The sequence below is a fragment of the Haliotis asinina genome, chromosome 8, assembly GCF_037392515.1.
Source record: "Haliotis asinina isolate JCU_RB_2024 chromosome 8, JCU_Hal_asi_v2, whole genome shotgun sequence".
Classification (NCBI taxonomy): domain Eukaryota; kingdom Metazoa; phylum Mollusca; class Gastropoda; order Lepetellida; family Haliotidae; genus Haliotis; species Haliotis asinina.
Genome location: NC_090287.1, coordinates 64,989,461 through 65,008,937, shown reverse-complemented (window position 1 = coordinate 65,008,937; position 19,477 = coordinate 64,989,461). Strand labels below are relative to the sequence as shown.

The 19,477-nt window shown below is 37.4% G+C and overlaps 1 protein-coding gene across 1 annotated transcript in view; it reads right to left on the bottom strand.

Annotated features, from left to right (window-relative positions):
* LOC137293670 (uncharacterized) overlaps positions 1–18,879 on the bottom strand; it is a 52,520-nt gene extending 33,641 nt beyond the window's left edge. Inside the window, exon 1 of the mRNA XM_067824360.1 lies at positions 18,841–18,879. The gene's annotated coding sequence lies outside the window, so the exon portion shown is untranslated. The remainder of the gene's footprint in view (positions 1–18,840) is intronic.
* Positions 18,880–19,477: the final 598 nt, after the last annotated feature.

Sequence of the window (19,477 nt, the reverse complement as noted above, 5' to 3'; positions counted from 1 at the left end):
CATGTAACATGATTGAATATCGAGGTTAAAAAAAGAGAAATAGGATCAAATTGAGTAACTATACCATCCAAGCATCCGAAAAAAACTACACTGCTGGGATATTTTGTTACGATCAGACAAGGAATACCATGGATATTTTTAAATAATGGCATATGATGGGCATCCGGCCCCTGACTCTTTTGGGTGAAGAAATTCTGCTAATATGGACAGGAGCCCAGTTCCTTTGTCCGTCACGGTCGAAGGAGCGGGCGCTGACCAATTTGCAGTTTGGTTCCGTAATTAGACCATTGGCGAGAAACATTATTCGCTCCGCATCAGTGCCCCTTTAACACTTATCAGGCTATACACCATAAACAAAATAGATTGATATATAGCTTGTGCACCTGGGTTCTGTCTCTGTCACAGTATGTAATTGCACAGACAGGCATGACATGTTATTATGTCTGCGGGTTTCAAACAATTGGACAATTGGAAAATTGACACTAATCAGTCAGTTGTTGTCAACCAATAGTGTTTCGTAAATATGTCATCGGTAAATCTGGGAGTAAACCCATGTTCATCTTAGTCTCCTATACAAATATGGGCAGTAATCATTATCTCGTCGTACATAAAATGCAACGCGGACAATGGGATCATTATGGCCAGTGCTGTCATACTGCTTGGCCTCCATACTTACCTTTGATGTCTTGCAGACTTGACAGGAAAATACACCTTGCATGAATATACACTTCACAAGGGGATTATCAGTCTTTCATTATTTGAAAAAAAATACTAAAATACCCTGAGATGCCATGTCAGCTGAACCATGATTTGCAAAAAATTTAAAGTAGGCAACTTGAAATTTCCTGAGGCTGGTTAGCGCTAGGGCCAATCACTGAGCTCAACCTGAACTATGTTTGTGCACTTGCCTGACAGTATTTGAAGCATGACAAGCATGTCAGTGGGTATAGCTATAGCAGATGGCGGCAGTATATAGAGGAGAAAATACGGCCCAATTACTACACCACATTGAGCAGCATTACAACTGATGTAGCATAATGCTGTATTTATTTCATCTTTTCTTTAGTCATCAGGATACCTGTTTGTTTTATCATATCTGTATTACTATTAAGATTGAATACTTTTATCAGATTGGAACAGAGGGTGGGAGCCATCATTGCCCTTGAGACATTTCAATGCACTGCATTTGATAATTCTATGTGTGAATGGCACAATGGGCTAACAAATGTTCGAAATTAACAGTTTAACAGGTCTTGTCTGAGTCAGGTCTGAGTCTGACTGAAAACCACTTTTTGCAGGTGCTTATGCCCGCCAGCTTTTTCATCACCAATATCTAAGAGTATTATTTCCACAATGAAATATAGGACCTACACATACTGATATCAGGATGCACAACTTTATATGGTTATGGGGCCTTCGGACCTGCAGCGACCCGTGAAGGTCCCGGGGTAGAATAGGCCTTCAGCAACCCATGCTTGCCATAAAAGGTGACTAGGCTTGTCGTAAGAGGCGACTAACGGGATCGGGTGGTCAGACTAGCTGACTTGGTTGACACATGTCATCGGTTCCCCATTGCGCAGATCGATGCTCATGTTGTTGATCACTGGATTGTCTGGTTCAGACTCGATTATTTACAGACTGTCGCCATATAGCTGGAATATTGCTAAGTGCGACGTAAAACTAAACTCACTCACTCACTCACTCGGACCTGCAGCTTATAGGATTAAGGGCAAACATTGGGCTAATGGAACTCTGAACCAGAATTTGGTGTTGAGACTTGCTGTTAGATACACGACAATTCCCAACTGCGTAAACTGATGCTCATGAAATCAGTCACTGAATTGTCTGGTCCAAACTTAAATGATTGCCAACAGATGTAATACAACTGGAATTTTATTAGCACAGTGTAAAAGAACTGGAAAACAAGCAAAGACACAAACATTCAACATCATCCTCTTTGAGACAGAACAGGGCAAATAACATATACTGACTCAACAACCTATTCTGTGGAAATATACTTCCAACACAACAGGAAATGTTCTTAATATCAAAGCCATGGAAAGCATATAAATGTCTATTTCAAGACTGAATTAAATTAAGCCAGTTTCATGTTAGTATCTTAGGGAAATGGGCCTGGAGTATATAACTCAGTACAGGTTTTCTATACCATTGTTGAAAACATGACTGACATGTCAGTTCACACAACCATAGAAACACAGGCAGATTCACACACAAAGTGAGCTTCAGTTGTTATGATATCAGTGAATGAAATGTGTCATCCTGCAGCATAAACAATAGTACAGCTGTGGTTACCATGGTTACATCCAGAATTGCTAATTCTAGCTGGCTGTTCCCCTGTCCAGTGCATTGTAGGTGAGATGATCATCTTTGTTTAATCAACATGGTGCATTCATCTTCCTCATCTCTCTCAGAACCCACATTTCTGATTAGTTTCTGATACTGAATTTCAACATTACATACAAGAAAGCTTTGCCACAGCATCAAAAGATTTAAATTCAGTTTCAATGAGATGTGGGAAAACAATGTCATTATGTGTATCTGCTCTAATGGGACATTACCCACAATTCCATGCAGCCATCAGGAGGATGGACATTTCCGATCTTGTATAGAGTAGGTTTAGTTTCATACTGTGACTCCAACAACACCAAGATGAATCATGTACATGATATAGAGTAGATGTCAAAAACAGTATACATTGCATCTTGAGGGAAGTTCAAGAATATTTATAACACTAAATTCTCTACAAATAGAATTTTGTCTATAAATACACATGTTTAATCTTAACATGAAGACAAAGTCGTCAATATCCCAAAGAAAGGCAAAATACCCTTCATGAATATGTCTACTAATTATGATTACAGTATGTCAATATTTTCGTGTGTATATGGCACAGTGAAAGGAGAGTATTATAAGATTTACAGTTCTGCTCTGGAGAAGAACATTTCCACCAAATTCAGTCAAGGTCAAACTTGATGCCAATGGAAATGCAAAAAATATTTTATTAAGATATCAAAACCTACCGAAAAGAACACTTTTCACAATAGAGGCTTCTGTACTAGAAATCCAGCGGAGTCAAATCTAAAGTAATGGGTCAGATATATAACCTCAACTCACCAAAGTTTTGTTTTTCAGTGAGAAACAGTTATACTAAATATTTACATAGCAAGTGGGTGTTGAATGTAGGTTGAAAGCAGACAAAGAAGAAGACTGAAATAGACAGGCCGAACGATGACACTACTCCAGTGTAAGTCCGTGTGTGTGTGCCGTCAACACAACAACCAGACAGCAGTCACTGATTCTTGAGCATTCCAGCCAAGTATGGAATCTTCGTGATCAGAAAGTCAAAACACACAAAAGGGAGGTAACTCTAAAGCGCTAACTTAAAGGCATTCCGCTAAAACACTATTACCGGTGATACGAAATGAGACCCATAGTAACTATCAATGAAAACTGTAAACATTGTGACTGACTAATAACTATAACTTGATCAATAACAATACAAATTACAGAAAATACACTCTCAAGCATGAACGGTCATAATGTTCTGCTCCGGAAAAGACTACAGCCACCAATTTCAGTCACAGTTAAACATGTCATGGAAAACAGAAAAAAAAAAAAAATTCACATCCAAAAAGCTCATCCAGGGAGAACATAGTGAACTTCTGTACCAAGTTTGATACAGCCAAAGTTTAGGAGATCTGCTTTGGACAAGATGACATACACATTATTAAAGCCACAGCTTAAGTCATGTTTCCATGAAAACTGGATCTAATCCTCAAAAGGCACATCTAGGGATCATGCTTGATATGTTTACCAAGTTTCATATATAGTTTAGGCGATCTGCTCAGGACAAGATGACACCCTCATAGTCAGAGCCCAAGTCATGTTTCCATGAAAAATGCAAAAGGCAAAATTCATATCTGGCTCTAATCCCCAAAAGGGATCATGTTTGATATGTTTACCAAGTTTGATGAAGCTAGCATATATGATTTAGGAGATCTACTTCGAACAAGATGACATCCTCATCATCAGTCATAGTCAAAGCCTAAGTCATGCTTTTATTGCAACCACACTTGCGTCTAACTGCCAAAAGGGATCATGCTTGACATGTGTACCAAGTTTGGTTAAGTTATCACAAATAGTTTAGGAGATATGCTTCGGACATATTGCACATGTTCATGCGCCGTTGCAGTTGTTGGTGATGTAATGTGACAAGTCAGTTGCGCAACATGAACACATTAATATATTTCCTATGTACAGATCATGTTTCATCTGTACTGGCACTGTAGGTCCTAGCTTGACAGTTAAAATCTGTATGTAATGGTTTGATCTGCACATGAACCGAACCACTGACCTTCGCTCATGTTCCGGCATGGATCAGTCTTCAGAAATGTCAGGTAAGTAAATTTTGTTGTTGGACTTTCTACTGGCTAGTGACCAGTTAATGTGTACGAGATATCACCAACACCTGTCTGTCGCTCGTGCACAAACAGCTTGTTTTGTTGCCTATGACATTTCATATGTGTCAATGTCTGAAGTACTACGGAAGTACAAGTCAAGCTGTCTGTGCAAGCGCTACAGCCAGGTTTTCGATAACTGGTACGTGGCGATATCTGGTTGCTAGCTAGTAGTAGCAATACAACATATTCTGGTCTTACATCCGTAATCCAACATATTTATTTTATTCAAAATGTCACTCAATAATGCTGATATTTATTGTAGTCAAATCAGCATTGCCATTAAATATATTTATTTATGTTTATATGTGTCTTAGATTTCTAAAATACAAGCAGACAGCTTGAGGGAAATAACATACCATGTTTCCAGTCCTGTTCTTACGTACATCATAGTGTCAAGATGACCTAACCACGCGAAACAATGTTCAGAAAATAATAATTTCAAAACACTTCAACCAGCAAACATGGCGGCCATGGTTACCACAGCGAGTGAGTCAGTGAGTGAGTGAGTTTAGTTTTACGTCGCACTTAGCAATATTCCAGCTATATGGCAATGGTCTGTAAATAACCGAGTCTGGACCAGACAATCCAGTGATCAACAACATGAGCATCGATCTGCGCAATGGGGAACCGATGACATGTGTCAACCAAGTCGGCTAGTCTGACCACCCGATCCCGTTAGTCGCCTCTTACGACAAGCATAGTCATGTTACCACAGCAACAGAACATAACATAGATCACAGAATTATGTTTTTAACAAGTTCATACACAAACTGGCTTAAAATGTGAAACATGTGATGCAAGTGGTTGAATGTAAATGTTTTACTTAACAACACATGATTTTCACATGCTTTCACAAGAATAGTTTTAAACTAGCATTTTTTAAATAAACGTGAACATTCACAGCGATCTCCTCTTTGGTCTGGTACCTAATTTATACGGCTACAATCAGTACTTTATTTTTTATCATTTTTGACATAAACCTGCATCTGCATCATGTACTGAATTACCATGTAGCAGACGACACAGCACTCATTGTGTTTGTTAATATGACCCGAATATGTATTTAAATCATTCTACAAAAGTCTCATTCACATAACTGGTTGGAAATATACATACACAATTTCAATTTTTGTTCATTCTGGTGATTATGCTTGAAGAAAAGGTTTATTTACTGGTATTTGTATTATATGGTATCTACAGAAATAAGTTTAAAGGTCACATGCAACCCAAAAATCAAACATAATTAAAACACATTTATCAGTTATTCATGACATATAATATACATTGCTGCTTTTAAAAAAACAAATAAACACAATTATAAGCGTACAATCGCGATTCAAAAGTGCAATATTTTGTACTTGGGCTTACTTCCCCCAAAACGAAGCCCTCGGGAGACTGAACCCAGTCATAGCGGGTGGATATGCACTCAAGTGTAACGACGGCTTCCGATTGGCTGTTTCATTTGCTGATATTCTGAGGGTTCACTGTGTGTACAGAAAGATGATCTGTTTGATGGGCATTTTAGAAGCATAGCCAGTAACAAGAAAGTAAGATTCTTTATGGATAACAACGTCTTTTTGTGTACTTGATGTGTCGTTTCAGTATGGATTCATATACTTTTGTCAAACAAAATCATATACACGAAAAGAAGTCGTTATCCATGAAGAATGTATATAGAGATGTTGGGTTTGGAAAACACATGTTCTCTGAATTTGCGCTCGATCCAATAAAAAAATCATGTCAGTACTGAGTAGAGATGGTAAACTACTGCGTTGCTGGAATCTGTCATTCGTCCAAGTACAAAGCAGGACTTGAAACTGACAAGAGTTTGCACCAGTTTCCGTCAGATCCAGTCATCCAAAAAAAATGAATGTAGTTTGTTTGCAACCCACAGACATAAAAACATGTCATGTGTATCACACGTGCCTAATTACATAATGTGGCAGACACGGGACTCGGGTGCACGAGTCATAAATCAACTTATTTTCTTTATGTCGTATAGTCTGATAGGTGTTAAGTTCAAATTGCACGTGGTCAATGATTGAAGCTGTGTATTGCATGTTGTCTTTAGCAGACAGGCAGGCAGACATATCGGTGTGAATAAACCAGACACTGAGATTTCTCTGTGACAGAAACTGCTTACCACAATCAACAAGCTGTTTTACGTAACGAGTAGATTATTTACTTGTTTGTGTACACAACCAAGATTAGACTACTGCTCAAAACCTCAGACGCTGGGCATGCATACTGCTTCAAGCTCCGTGAACCTATTCACTGCGCATGCTTTATGGACGCAGCGCAGCACAGCTGTTGAAACCAGTTTTCCCCCTAGCGCTGGGGGGAATTTAGTGAAACGTTTGAACTCCGATTTCGCGGGGTTTTTTTTTCAACTTTATAGGTTGAATTGGCATTTTTTATGATTTGTTTCGGTAAGTGCAAACTGAAAGGTACCAGAATCTGCAAAGTTGTCTTTTACGTTGCATGTGACCTTTAAAATGTCAATGCAGTTGTATAATCAAGAATTAATATTAACTCTTCTCCTCTGTAAACAGAGACACTGTACAATATTCCCATCTTGAGAACATAAATAGATATTGTCTAAAAGAGCATTGAAGACCAACTATTGCGTAATTTTAACAAGTATTTAGGGCACTTCATATTATTTTTCTTTAATATCAAAATAGTGGATCTCCTTTCTTCATTTTGATAGATCCACTGTGTGACAGAGCATGGAAGTCATGCTTCACCGACCTCACCGATGAACGCACAGATATCCCATGCCAGGAAGAAGAGACAGATTCCGATGGTTACTCTGTGATAAATTCTGTCATTTTGCGGTTTAGCAAACACTGGGTGAACATTTGAATAAGGCTGTGATGGCTGCTTGTTTCTTCTATACAGGTGTGCACCCTTTAAATAAAATCTTCCTGCATGTACATATGATCATATATGACCTCGGTTGCTTGATAATGAGCTTCAGTGGCCAAACCGACTGAACACAGGGTGTAACTGTTGTGTCACAATAACTATGAAATAAATAAAGAAGTTGACTATCCATATGACTTGTTTTTTCCTCAACTATTCAATCATTTATGACATCAGAGTCTCTACCGAGGGATTTGGCAATTTTGATGAGATCTTGACCAACTATTGAACCTGACTGCAATGTATCCATCATCGGGGCGCAAATACACTATCTGTCAGGCATCCATCATTTGAACTTCTCTTGCAAGAGGCAAGACATTTGACTCTTTGTTTTCATCAGGTTTGAAACTGTGTGGTTTGCTGGTTGTGCTCTCTGAAATATCTGTGAATGAAGTTGTGTACAGATTTGCATGATTATATCTTTTTCATTCACAATCTGTTTTAATATAGTAAAAAAATAGTACATTCTTTAGTGCTTGTCTCAATTTCATATCTAGTTTAGAGTTTATTTACAACAGATGACACTCACATTTACTGTGTTTTTAATGAAAGAATATTATCTAAATGGATGAATTTAGAAATACATGTACATATATGGTCCTGTTCTAAAATAAATACATGTACCATAACATCAGTATCACACCTGCACAGTTCCTGTCAATTCCAGTATTTTTGTTCCATGGCATTTGACAATAAATTCCTTGCGGTAACTAACATATGAGATGTTGTCAGTTGACATGTGCATGTGAAAGTCAAGACAGTGATTAAGATCATTGTAATCTGTCTATAGGAGCTGTTCATGTAATGTCTGACTGGCAATCGCAGCCAGTGAAATCTCACTAAGGGAATTAACTCCTGGTCTGGATATTATGCATTATTTTTTATGTGGTTACCAGAGTGCTCATTTGCAAATGTCTCTGCATCTGTTGCGTATGTGTACTGGTAGCGGAAAGTTAGCAGCAGGGTGTCGATGTGTATCCCTTACATGCCAGGCCGTAGTACTGGTGGTTCATCAACTGTTGGAGACGGCTGTCCTTCTATTATATGTTCTCTGATCTAATCTGATAGAAAATAGCCTGCCAGTAGTTGAACTCGGGTACCGACCAGGTAAGATGAACAAAGCCTGCCACAAGAGCTGTTATTCTTATGAAAGTCCAAAGGCTGATTAATATGCCATATGGCAGAACTCAGAAATTGTATCAACTTTCAACAAGTCAGAAATACTGGGACTTGTTCAGAGGCAACTTACTAAGTTTCTTAATAAATATATACAATAGAATCAGACTGTCATAATCATGATGATGCATCGATACTGGCAAACCCCTCCCCCTCACCAGCCCCTAAGACCATGCACTGTGGTCAGACACTCTATTCTATGGGTATTTTCTACCACAAGGTTAAAACATATTTGTTGAGTAAACTAGCAATTCATAGAAAGGGCTGTGAATTGTGATACTTGTCAACTGATATCAAACAGATGAACTGTTGTAAATACAGTTGTATATACTGTTGTACTGAACAGTTGTATACACATTCAAGGAGATTCTGCAGGCTGGTTGACACTGGGTCATACTGGCCGCTTAACCTTTAGAGTGCTGAATTATTTTCAGCATAAGGCGCTGATAAGAGGTCGGGTGATTTCAAACAGTCTGTGTCATTGAATAAGGAACAACTGAAAAAATATTCAGCTCATTAATACTAGATACAAAAATACACATTATTATAAAAAAATATCCAGATAATTTTAAACGTACAGATATTAATTACAAGACAAACATAAATAAAGTAAATTTTATTGAATTTAACTGAACTGCTCGATTGACAGCCGGATGCATTTTATATTAGGAGCCGTATAGATTGTCCAATTATCGCAAACCGATTTCAATATTCTTACTACTGATATTTCATAAGTATCTGACTTTAATTTCGTATATTTGTATCGGCAGATATCCGTGCGACGACAAATTAAAAATTAATTCTGAAAAAAATAATCGAAAACGTTCGTCGTAAACAAATCATATTTTCGATGTCATGACAGGTCTTATTGAAATGGGACTATTACGTTTCATTTTAAGGTATATAAACGTACTGAACATTACATATTTAAAAAGGTGAGAATTAGTACACTCCATACATAATTCATATCACAAGTAAATCCGACTCGTTGAATAATTATTGCAAGTTTTATTTGGAGATGTCATTATCCTGCACTCCTGTCGAATGGGTTCGACGGCAGCATTGAGAGGATTAATGAGGACATTAATAAGGTAGAGGTGTCACTGATTGGAGATAATATTTGTTATTCTGTATGTGCATAAATAAAAGTCTTTTCTCTGAACCTGTGAATAATCTAGCACTTATTGACCATCCTAGCATGTGTAATAATATCAAACAACACTGTGCCAGTGAATTATCAATACAGTATTGACATTCATCAACATGATCAACTTGTATCAATACAGTAACAACATTCAACAACATGATCGACATTCATCAATATGGCTGGCTTGTATCAATATAAAATTGACATTCATCACAACTGACTTGTATCAGTGCAGTAGTGTCAACATGCACGTGCGTTGTTCTGATAATCAAGCCTGGAACAGACAATCCAGTGATCAATAAGGTCACTAACAAACCATTGAAATACCACCCAGTCACCAATTCTGATGAACTGCACAAAGATCATGCATCAAATTGCTATGAAGCATGTGCAAATATTGTGCATGTGAAAAGATGCATTTTGGTGTTAAGTTTTGTCAAGAATTCGCCAATCTGCACTGATTTCATCTCTCACTGAACTCATGGCAACATCATTTCAACATTACAAATTTGTTTTACAATACATCAGTGTTCATGTGTAAACAGTAGCATTAAACAGAATTGAATATTTTGCAAAATCTAGTTTGGAATAGATGACTGGAGTAAGTGGCTACATTTATACAAGCAGATCTAAACTTCTGCTGGGTAATATAATTACTAGAAAGTGTAAAGTTACATAAAAGCTTTAGCAAAAAGATTTCATGAGTGTTGTAACTCCAGAATCTAATATTTCCAAATTACCCTTGACGTCTTAGACAAGCATATTAAGACAAATGTCACTCCATGTTATTCAAACTGCTGCATGACTAGGCCTGAGAACAGAGCTGACTTATGAATACTACTTTCATCAACTGTCACTGTGGTTGTCATACTTGTCATTGACATACACTCCCCCTTCACTGCTCATGACATTTCCAAACATCAAACAGGTTAAGAAAAAATATCATCAAGGCACACTAACACCCAGAGCCTATATTTTCAAATCTTTCTTAGAGCTAAGATAGTCACAAGTACCATACATGAACATTTTACCTTATGACTCTCTCAGTGCTAAGAGAGCTTTGAAAATCCAGGAATTCCAACTACAGCTGACAACTGATATTTATTATTCTTGAGAAAATACACAACATCTGTATCAAACTTTGCAATGAACCCAATGAAGAAACAAAGAAGCCATTACCAAAATCTTAAAAACATCCATTAAATGATAAAGTTGATTAATAATGGCTGAAAAAATATCTCATATGACTTGGGACTGTCTTTCCAAGTTTATGAGATGTAACTTGTGATAATCTGGACTACACTGAAAGTCTCAAACATCTTTTTGCATGGAACCTCTACAAAAGATTCGAAGGCTGACCTCCAAATTTGAAAACAATCTAATTGTTCGTGTTGTTAGTTGAAAAAAAATGACCATGACTTTTTCAAGTTCAAAATATGTAAATTGATGCAAAACTTACAAAATCAGATGCAAACTTTATTCTCGTACTTTTTGTTCTATACAGAAACTGATTTCCAAATCTGAAAACAGTTTGACCAATACTTTTACCAGAGATTGGTTAAGCAATGTTTTCGGATTTCAAATTGCTGTAATTCTTGAAACAATATAATTATCATAATCAAAATCATCCTTGATATGTTCTCGGTATACACTCTAATATATCTCCACTATATCCTGGATGCATCTACGACTCAGCCCAATAATTTTATTACCTCCCTTTCCTGGCTCTGCATTCTCATTTTCACTGAAGCCAATCACCTAAGCCGCCTTTACAACCGCGCTTACCAATATCAACAGAGATAGCAGTTGCAGCTGCAAAGGTTCGTTCACAATGCAACTCAGATTCAGGGGAAGTCATACAGACGAATTGATAGATATGAAGGTCTATGTAAGAACTCCTATTACCTCGTTCAGAGAACCTCTGTGTCCCAAGTTAAATAGGTTAGATAATTTAGAAAGTGAAAGTGAGTTGTGATTGGTTCGTTCAGTTTCCCAGCATAACTTACAAAACTGTTTTCAGACAGAATTCCTTAGTATACTTCCCTCGTGACTTTTCAGGTACATGTACGACAGTCATCAGTATCCCACAGGTGAAATAACATATACAGACCAAGTGGTCAACATAATGACTCGCTGATAAAATAAACAAGACCGGGAGATATGTTGTCAACATTTGGAACACTAAATGACCTACATGACATAAAGGGCTGTTTTACTGATGCCAGCTACTGGATCAGGCCGCTTAATCAAGTCACTAAATAAACTGACCAATAATACTAATCAAGTCATAATCTACATATACTCAAGCATGTCAGGTGTAATCACAGGGGCTGCAACCTCACCAAAAGTACCTACCCTGCAGTAAGTAAGTATTTTATCTTTATTATTGCCTAGTACCAGTACTCAAATTCAGTTAATAATATCTATTTGTAGTACCTCTCATACCAGCCCCTTTCCATTTCCATAAGTAAACTTATCCTCAGTACTTTTCGTTACACTCCACCACTGAGTCTAACAAAACCTTATGGGAGGTCGCGTCAGGTAACCTTTGCGACTGACCAATCAGAACACAGCTTACCAAATCGCGAAAGTGCACATTCGCACATCCCTTATGAACTTTTTATCTCGAAAAGGTTTGTACCCGAACAATTCCGAATGCTACTGAGCGTACGATCGCTTCCGTGTGATGCACACGGCGTACGTACTGCCATGACAACAGCGAGTAAACAGTCGCTGAAAATAGTGTTTTTGACAATATTCAAGGATGTTATCTTGCGGAAATATTAGCTAATGGTAACCATGTCAACAGAAACCCCAACACGTATATACTGCAGGTGAAATAACTGTGTTATATGCAGATTTTTGTTTGTGGAGAGATCTGTGTCGGTGACCTGAATACTTTGAAAGTCCCTCCGATCCCTAAATAGTAGCAGTTGTCTGATTGGTTAAATCTATTTAACCGTCTCGCATTTGATTGGACAGTCATTGATTGCTCAAAGGTTCCCTGACGCAACCTTCTATTAGGTTTTGTTAGACTCAGTGGTGTAGTGTAACGAAATACACTGAGACGACTCAGTGGTGTAGTGTAACGAAATACACTGAGACGAAGTTTACTTAGACTGATTCAAAAGTGTGCCATTCTGCTAAGACAAGAATAAAAATGAAATACACATAGGGACAATCAAGTACACTACTGACTGCAATGTTGAATGAAATTATCTATCTCTTAATCAGTTCGAAAATCATCAGTATTTGTATCTACAATGTTCCCACGCACAAACATGCACACTCACACTCACACTTATACTCACACGCACAAACACAATAGTGTGTGCATCACATATATATGAATGACAATGATTTAGCCCGTGTTTGAGACTGTCATTTATGTCCTTGCACTGGACTTACATTGTTGCATCCAATATTTACATACATCTTCTTCGTGTTTCTGCATGACAACTGAACAAGAATCTTATGGAAACATTGCTCTCATGAATACAAGAAGTTGTTAGCCAAACAGCTGGTTCTGTATAGAAATACTTACTAACCAGTTTCAAAATTCCCAACTCTTGAAAGCTGCACTGAATACATGGCAGGAACATATGTTCGGCAGGAACATATGTTCCTGATCTGCTGGTTCCTACTCTATCACTTTCTATTTCTTTTCTTTTTATTACTCATTTTTCTGATAAACTGTCAAAACAGAAAAAGTGAAAACCATACTCCCCAACAATATTTGACATGTGTAGTAAAAAAGTACCACTGCTGGTGATTGGTTAAACTACCGATTAGACATACTTTGTCTGATTAGTTTATTGTACTTGGCAATTTAGTCACTTGAAAAAGAGGGCATCATATTTTGGGATATAAATTTTATATTTGATTGTTGTATTGTGAGGGAACTGTTAATTTTTTTCTTAAAATATATGCACTGAAAAATTGTAGCACATTAATCACACAATAAAAACTGTTTGATACGCAAAAGGTTTAAAACCTTTGCATACAAAATACATGATATAAAGCAGTTCACTCCTGTCTCAAAGAACATCTATTAAGCCATGATCTCCTTGATTCTTTCCAGTCTGCCTACCGGCAGTACTACAGTACAGAGACAGCATTGCTCCAGGTAACAGACAAACTTCAACGTGCTACTGATGAGGGTAAGATTTCAGCTCTCGTCATGTTGGACTTATCCGCGGCTTTCGATACCGTTGACCACCCTAAACTCCTGACTAGATTGAAGCATCATTATGGACTGTGTGACCTTGTCCTTCAGTGGGTTTCCTCTTACTTGACAGACCGGCATCAATCGGTCCTTGTGGGCAGAGAGCGCTCTCCTGCTGTGGCTGTCTCCTGTGGGGTGCCCCAAGGATCGGTTCTTGGTCCGGTTCTGTTTGTACTGTACACAGGGCATGTTGGAAACATTGTCAGTGATCACGGCATGTCTCACCATGTTTATGCTGATGACACACAGCTTCTGGAATCCTTTCACCCATCAGAGTTGAATGAGTCTCTTCAACGCATCGCTGACTGCACACTAGACATAAAGTCGTGGATGACTACAAATAAGCTCAAGCTGAACGACACGAAAACCGAAGCTCTCCTTGTAGGCACAAGACAACAACTAAGCAAGGTGGAAGCTGTCATCCTCAAAGTTGCAGATGCGGATATCTGCCCATCAGATGTTGTGAGGAATCTTGGCGTTCACATTGATTCTTCTTTGACGTTCAATGCCCATGTCAACCAAGTGAGCAAGGTATGCTTCTTCCATCTCCGGTCGATCAGCAACATTCGCCAGTACTTGACTTCTGCAGCAACTCAAGCCCTGGTTCGAGCTCTGGTAACATCCAGGCTCGACTATTGTAACAGTGTTCTTTCTGGCATTAACTCCAATCTGGCTGTTAAACTGCAGAGGATACAAAACACCTCTGCCCGCATTATCAGTAGAACTTCCAAATGTGCCCACATCACTCCTATCCTGAAAGAACTCCACTGGCTACCAGTCAAAGCAAGAATTGACTTCAAAATACTCTGCCTGACATATAAATGTCTTCGTGGCTTGGCCCCTTCCTACCTGTCTAACCTGCTTCACCCATATGTACCAGCCCGCACCCTCCGTTCCAACTCTCAGAATATTCTTGTGATACCCACCTACAGACTGAAATCTTTCGGACACCGCAGCTTCTCCTACACAGCACCAGTCCTCTGGAATGCTCTTCCATGTGATATCAAAGACTCTAAAAGTTTTGACAGTTTCAAAGCAAAACTGAAAACCCACCTTTTCTCATTATACTTCACATAATTTAACCCATCTTCATCTTTGTACATATTTCTATTTATTTCTGTAGCGCTTTGAGCATACCTAAGGGCGTGGAAAAGGCGCATTATAAATGTGCATTATTATTATTATTATTATTATTATTATTATATTTCTAAAAATCGTGGGCATAATGAAAAACACATTGATGATTCATGTTGACTGACAGGTTATGCAATGCAGCTAATTTTGTCACACAATTGCTCACTCAGCTGGTTAAAAATATTGTTCAATGAAATCGTTCACCTCACGGATTCCATCATGGTTATCAGCAAAGATGGCGTCATCACATCCATCAAGATATATTTAGTTAATCAGAATGTCACATCAATTAATTTGTAGCTATCAAGGGTCACAAATTTCAAAAGCGTGGGGTTTGGATTAGAACTCGCATCTTGAACTTAAGCTGTGTAATTTCACCTGTTTAAGAAATTAGAGTTACCCATCGTTTGATAGTCGTCTGGACAGATTATGTGAGCTGTGAGAAATATTTCATTGGTTGTGTTGTGGTGTTCATTCTGCTGGATTTCTCCAGAAGTGTGCTATAGGTATACAGTGGAAGTTGTCAAAACCAGCATCTGTCCACTCCGGCAAGTTATCAACAGCGGCACAAAATCTCAGTCCCATTCGTGGCTTGTACATTTATCATCAGACCTGCAATCTGGAACATTGTCTAAAGCGGATTATTTCTTTAGTCCCAATGAGTGCTGGTTTAGACAGCTTCCACTGTGTAAGAGTTGGTTGTTGAAATGTACTGAGACTGCTACATTTGATTTACGTTTATCCAATAACAGTATCATTTCAAAACCTCATCTACATTTATCTTTCAACGGCTATCAATTATCATCAGTCACTACATCTGTTTGTTTACTGAACATGTCATGACTTTCTCGAGTAAACAATGATATGAGCTTCAAACATTGTTACCATTTGGTGAATTAAACCTTGGACTTCAGCTTGACAAGCAAATGCTTTAACCACTAAGTTACCACCCCTCTAATGAAGAGCAGGCTGCAGAGCCTACTTTCTCTCTTTCAGGAGGTGCGGTAAAGATTACTGTTTCAGAAATCAGTCTAGTTGACATGAACTGATAATTTACCTAAATACTGTCCATATTTATGGTGCTTTTAATGAGAAGCTGGTGACTATACCACAAGAAGAATATAGTCAAGTTCAGCTAGATTTTTATTAATACATAAATCAAACAAGTCATTTCTAAACTGTATATTTAATTAAGTCAATCAGTACTGTAGACCTGTAGAGATCAATAAGAAATCAGTGACATCATCTCTTTAACATTCTCAATAATCCCTCACCAGTCTCGGTATCACCTGCCACTCAGAGCGGTCTCTCCCTGGCAGACACCAGCGTCATTCCATTTCAGTTATTGGATGTATTAATGCAAAAGTCTTCCTAGTCAACAAGACAACAAGGAACCACACAACGATCATTGAACAGTCTAAGAAATGAAAAATCTACCATGATTTAGACTAAATGAGATATCGAAGTACATCAGTGAGATACAAATGATGTATTTGTTTCTATAACCTTAATATAACCTTCAGTCATATCTCATGTAATATCTGAACAAATCTGGAAATATTTGTGTTATGTAACACAATTGATCATTTAACCAACTATGTCTATGGTTTTTCATCTATGATAATTACAATATTTATATATATTGTAATATATTTTGATATATATGTCTACGGTTTTTCATCTACGATAATTATAATATTTATATATATATATTGTAATATATTTTGATATATATGTCTACAGTTTTTCATCTATGATAATTACAATATTTATATATATTGTAATATATTTTGACATATATATGTCTATTGTTTTTCATTTACGATAATTACAATATTTATATATATTGTAATATATTTTTATATATATGTCTATGGTTTTTCATCTACGATAATTACAATATTTATATATATTGTAATATATTTTGATATATATGTCTACGGTTTTTCATCTACGATAATTATAATATTTATATATATATATTGTAATATATTTTGATATATATGTCTACAGTTTTTCATCTATGATAATTACAATATTTATATATATTGTAATATATTTTGATATATATATGTCTACGGTTTTCCATTTACGATAATTACAATATTTATATATATTGTAATATATTTTGATATATATATGTCTACGGTTTTCCATTTACGATAATTACAATATTTATATATATCGTAATGTATTTTGATATATATTAACTATGATAATAATAATAATAATATCAGCAATTAGTTACATGGATTGCATGCAGCCTTTAGTGTATACCCTGACAACTCATGCTGTGTGTTTGTGTTAGAGACATTTGTGACACTGATAATGATTACAGAGTGACTCCTACACACACAATGGTCAGTGCATCATGGTCAGTGAATATATCATTATCAAGTCATTGGTTTGCCTATATACCAAATATAGGTAATATGTTTGGTGTCTTGAGACGACATTGATGAAGTACTTTCTATGTTTGACCCTTGACACAGTCATTGCCTTATCTCAGCCAGATTCTACCTTTCCCCTTGTCTCCAGACCCTTGTTGATACAGCTAAGGTCAACTCATGAATATGATCAAGAGTCATTCATGAGAAGTGTTCACACTTGTTCAGCTTGACTAAGAGTAAATGTACAAAGGAATGGTGGTGAGGATTAATGATGGGTGTAAGTATCTTGTAAGAAATGGCAGCAAAGGGATGTGAGACCAACACCACATTGCAACATGATGTTTTAAGTGACATGAGACATATACAAAGAAATTTTGGGATAAATCCTAACAAGGCATACAGTGACCAAGGTGAATCAGTTTCTGTTATAGTGAAAACTAAACAAAACACAATAAGGACAGCCCTGAAATCAAAGGACACCGGGGATCCTGTCATACCAAAAGAAGACAAACCTGCATTAGTATTTGCTCTGATCGGGGGTGGGGGGTGGGGGGTGGGGGGTGGGGGGTGTTATTGTTAAACTTCATGACTTGTGCTCCCTAATTCCCAAAGGTGCCAAAAGAAGTGTTTTACAAAACACACACACACACACACACACACACACACACACACACACACACACACACACACACACACACACACACACACACACACACACACACACACACACACACACTAAACAGAAAATTGAAAATTCTCTTGTGTATGGACATATCAATTTCATATATTTAATCTTAATATTATTCATTTGTGTGATGGTAAACATTGTAAATGAATCGGTTAAATGTTACACAAAATGCATCAAAAAGATGCCAATGGTGACTGAGAATTGCAAAATTAATTCAGTAGGTGAATTTATGGAATATGACAAAACGTGACAGAACAAAATAAAATACATGGTATATGAAATCTTTCTTGTAATAATACACACAGTGATCTACCCAATATTGGCTATAGATTTATTTTCAGCTTGAGTGAAAATATACATCTCTATATGATTGTACAAACAGGCGTGTTCAGTCAATCACGTAAGACGAGCATAGTGAATTTTACTCCGCAATCCTTTCCTGTCATCTTTACTTGTTACTAAAACTAGAAAGTGACATCCACTAACAAGTGTGACAACGAAGGCGATTTGTCGTCACCACCTGCACCCCACATAGCGTACAGCTGGGGTATGGCGTTGACATGTTTTGGTCGTCAGCGTCGTCACCTTACAACCTCTTTCACTTGTCATTACATTATCTTCAGCAATGATAACATGACAAAACGACGCACGAGAAAGAAATATAACTCTCATACCTGACTGATCTGATCCCAGCATACCAAACGACCTTCGCCTTGGTCGTGTTGGTACACTAAGCTGGTTACTGGCTCCCTTTGCGCGCGCCAACCAGTGTGTATATGACATTATGAGAGACGGGTCCCAGCTTAGTAGGTACGTTTCTTTAATATGGTGACTGCGCATGTCGGTCGGTCGGTCACAGGGCTGTATCAGCGCATATATGTAAGTATATATATATTTGTACACGACTGTTAATCTTATCACGCTTCAACATAGAAACTATAAAGTCTCGAGGCATTCATTCTAATCTTGTTTTACCTAACGAAGATATCTTGTATACACAACAGTTCAACAGAAATCATTGAAATTAAAGCTGTTTCTGAAATTCTGTGTGGGTTAACTGGCTACTCTTGTGCCACAAAGCCATGCAATATTACCATCATGTCTGCAACAACATCGCACACATTTGACAGAGGTCATGAATATAGTTTAGACCTTGCTTTAAAAAACGTAAACCAATCCCGGTTGTTAATGCAAGACGGGGAGAGACAGTAACGCGCTTTAATCCTGGGAAAACAGTAATTAAACTATGTTAAAGCCTAAGAAAAGCAAGATTTGTTGGGTGTCAACTTCTATATTGTGAATGACGATAAC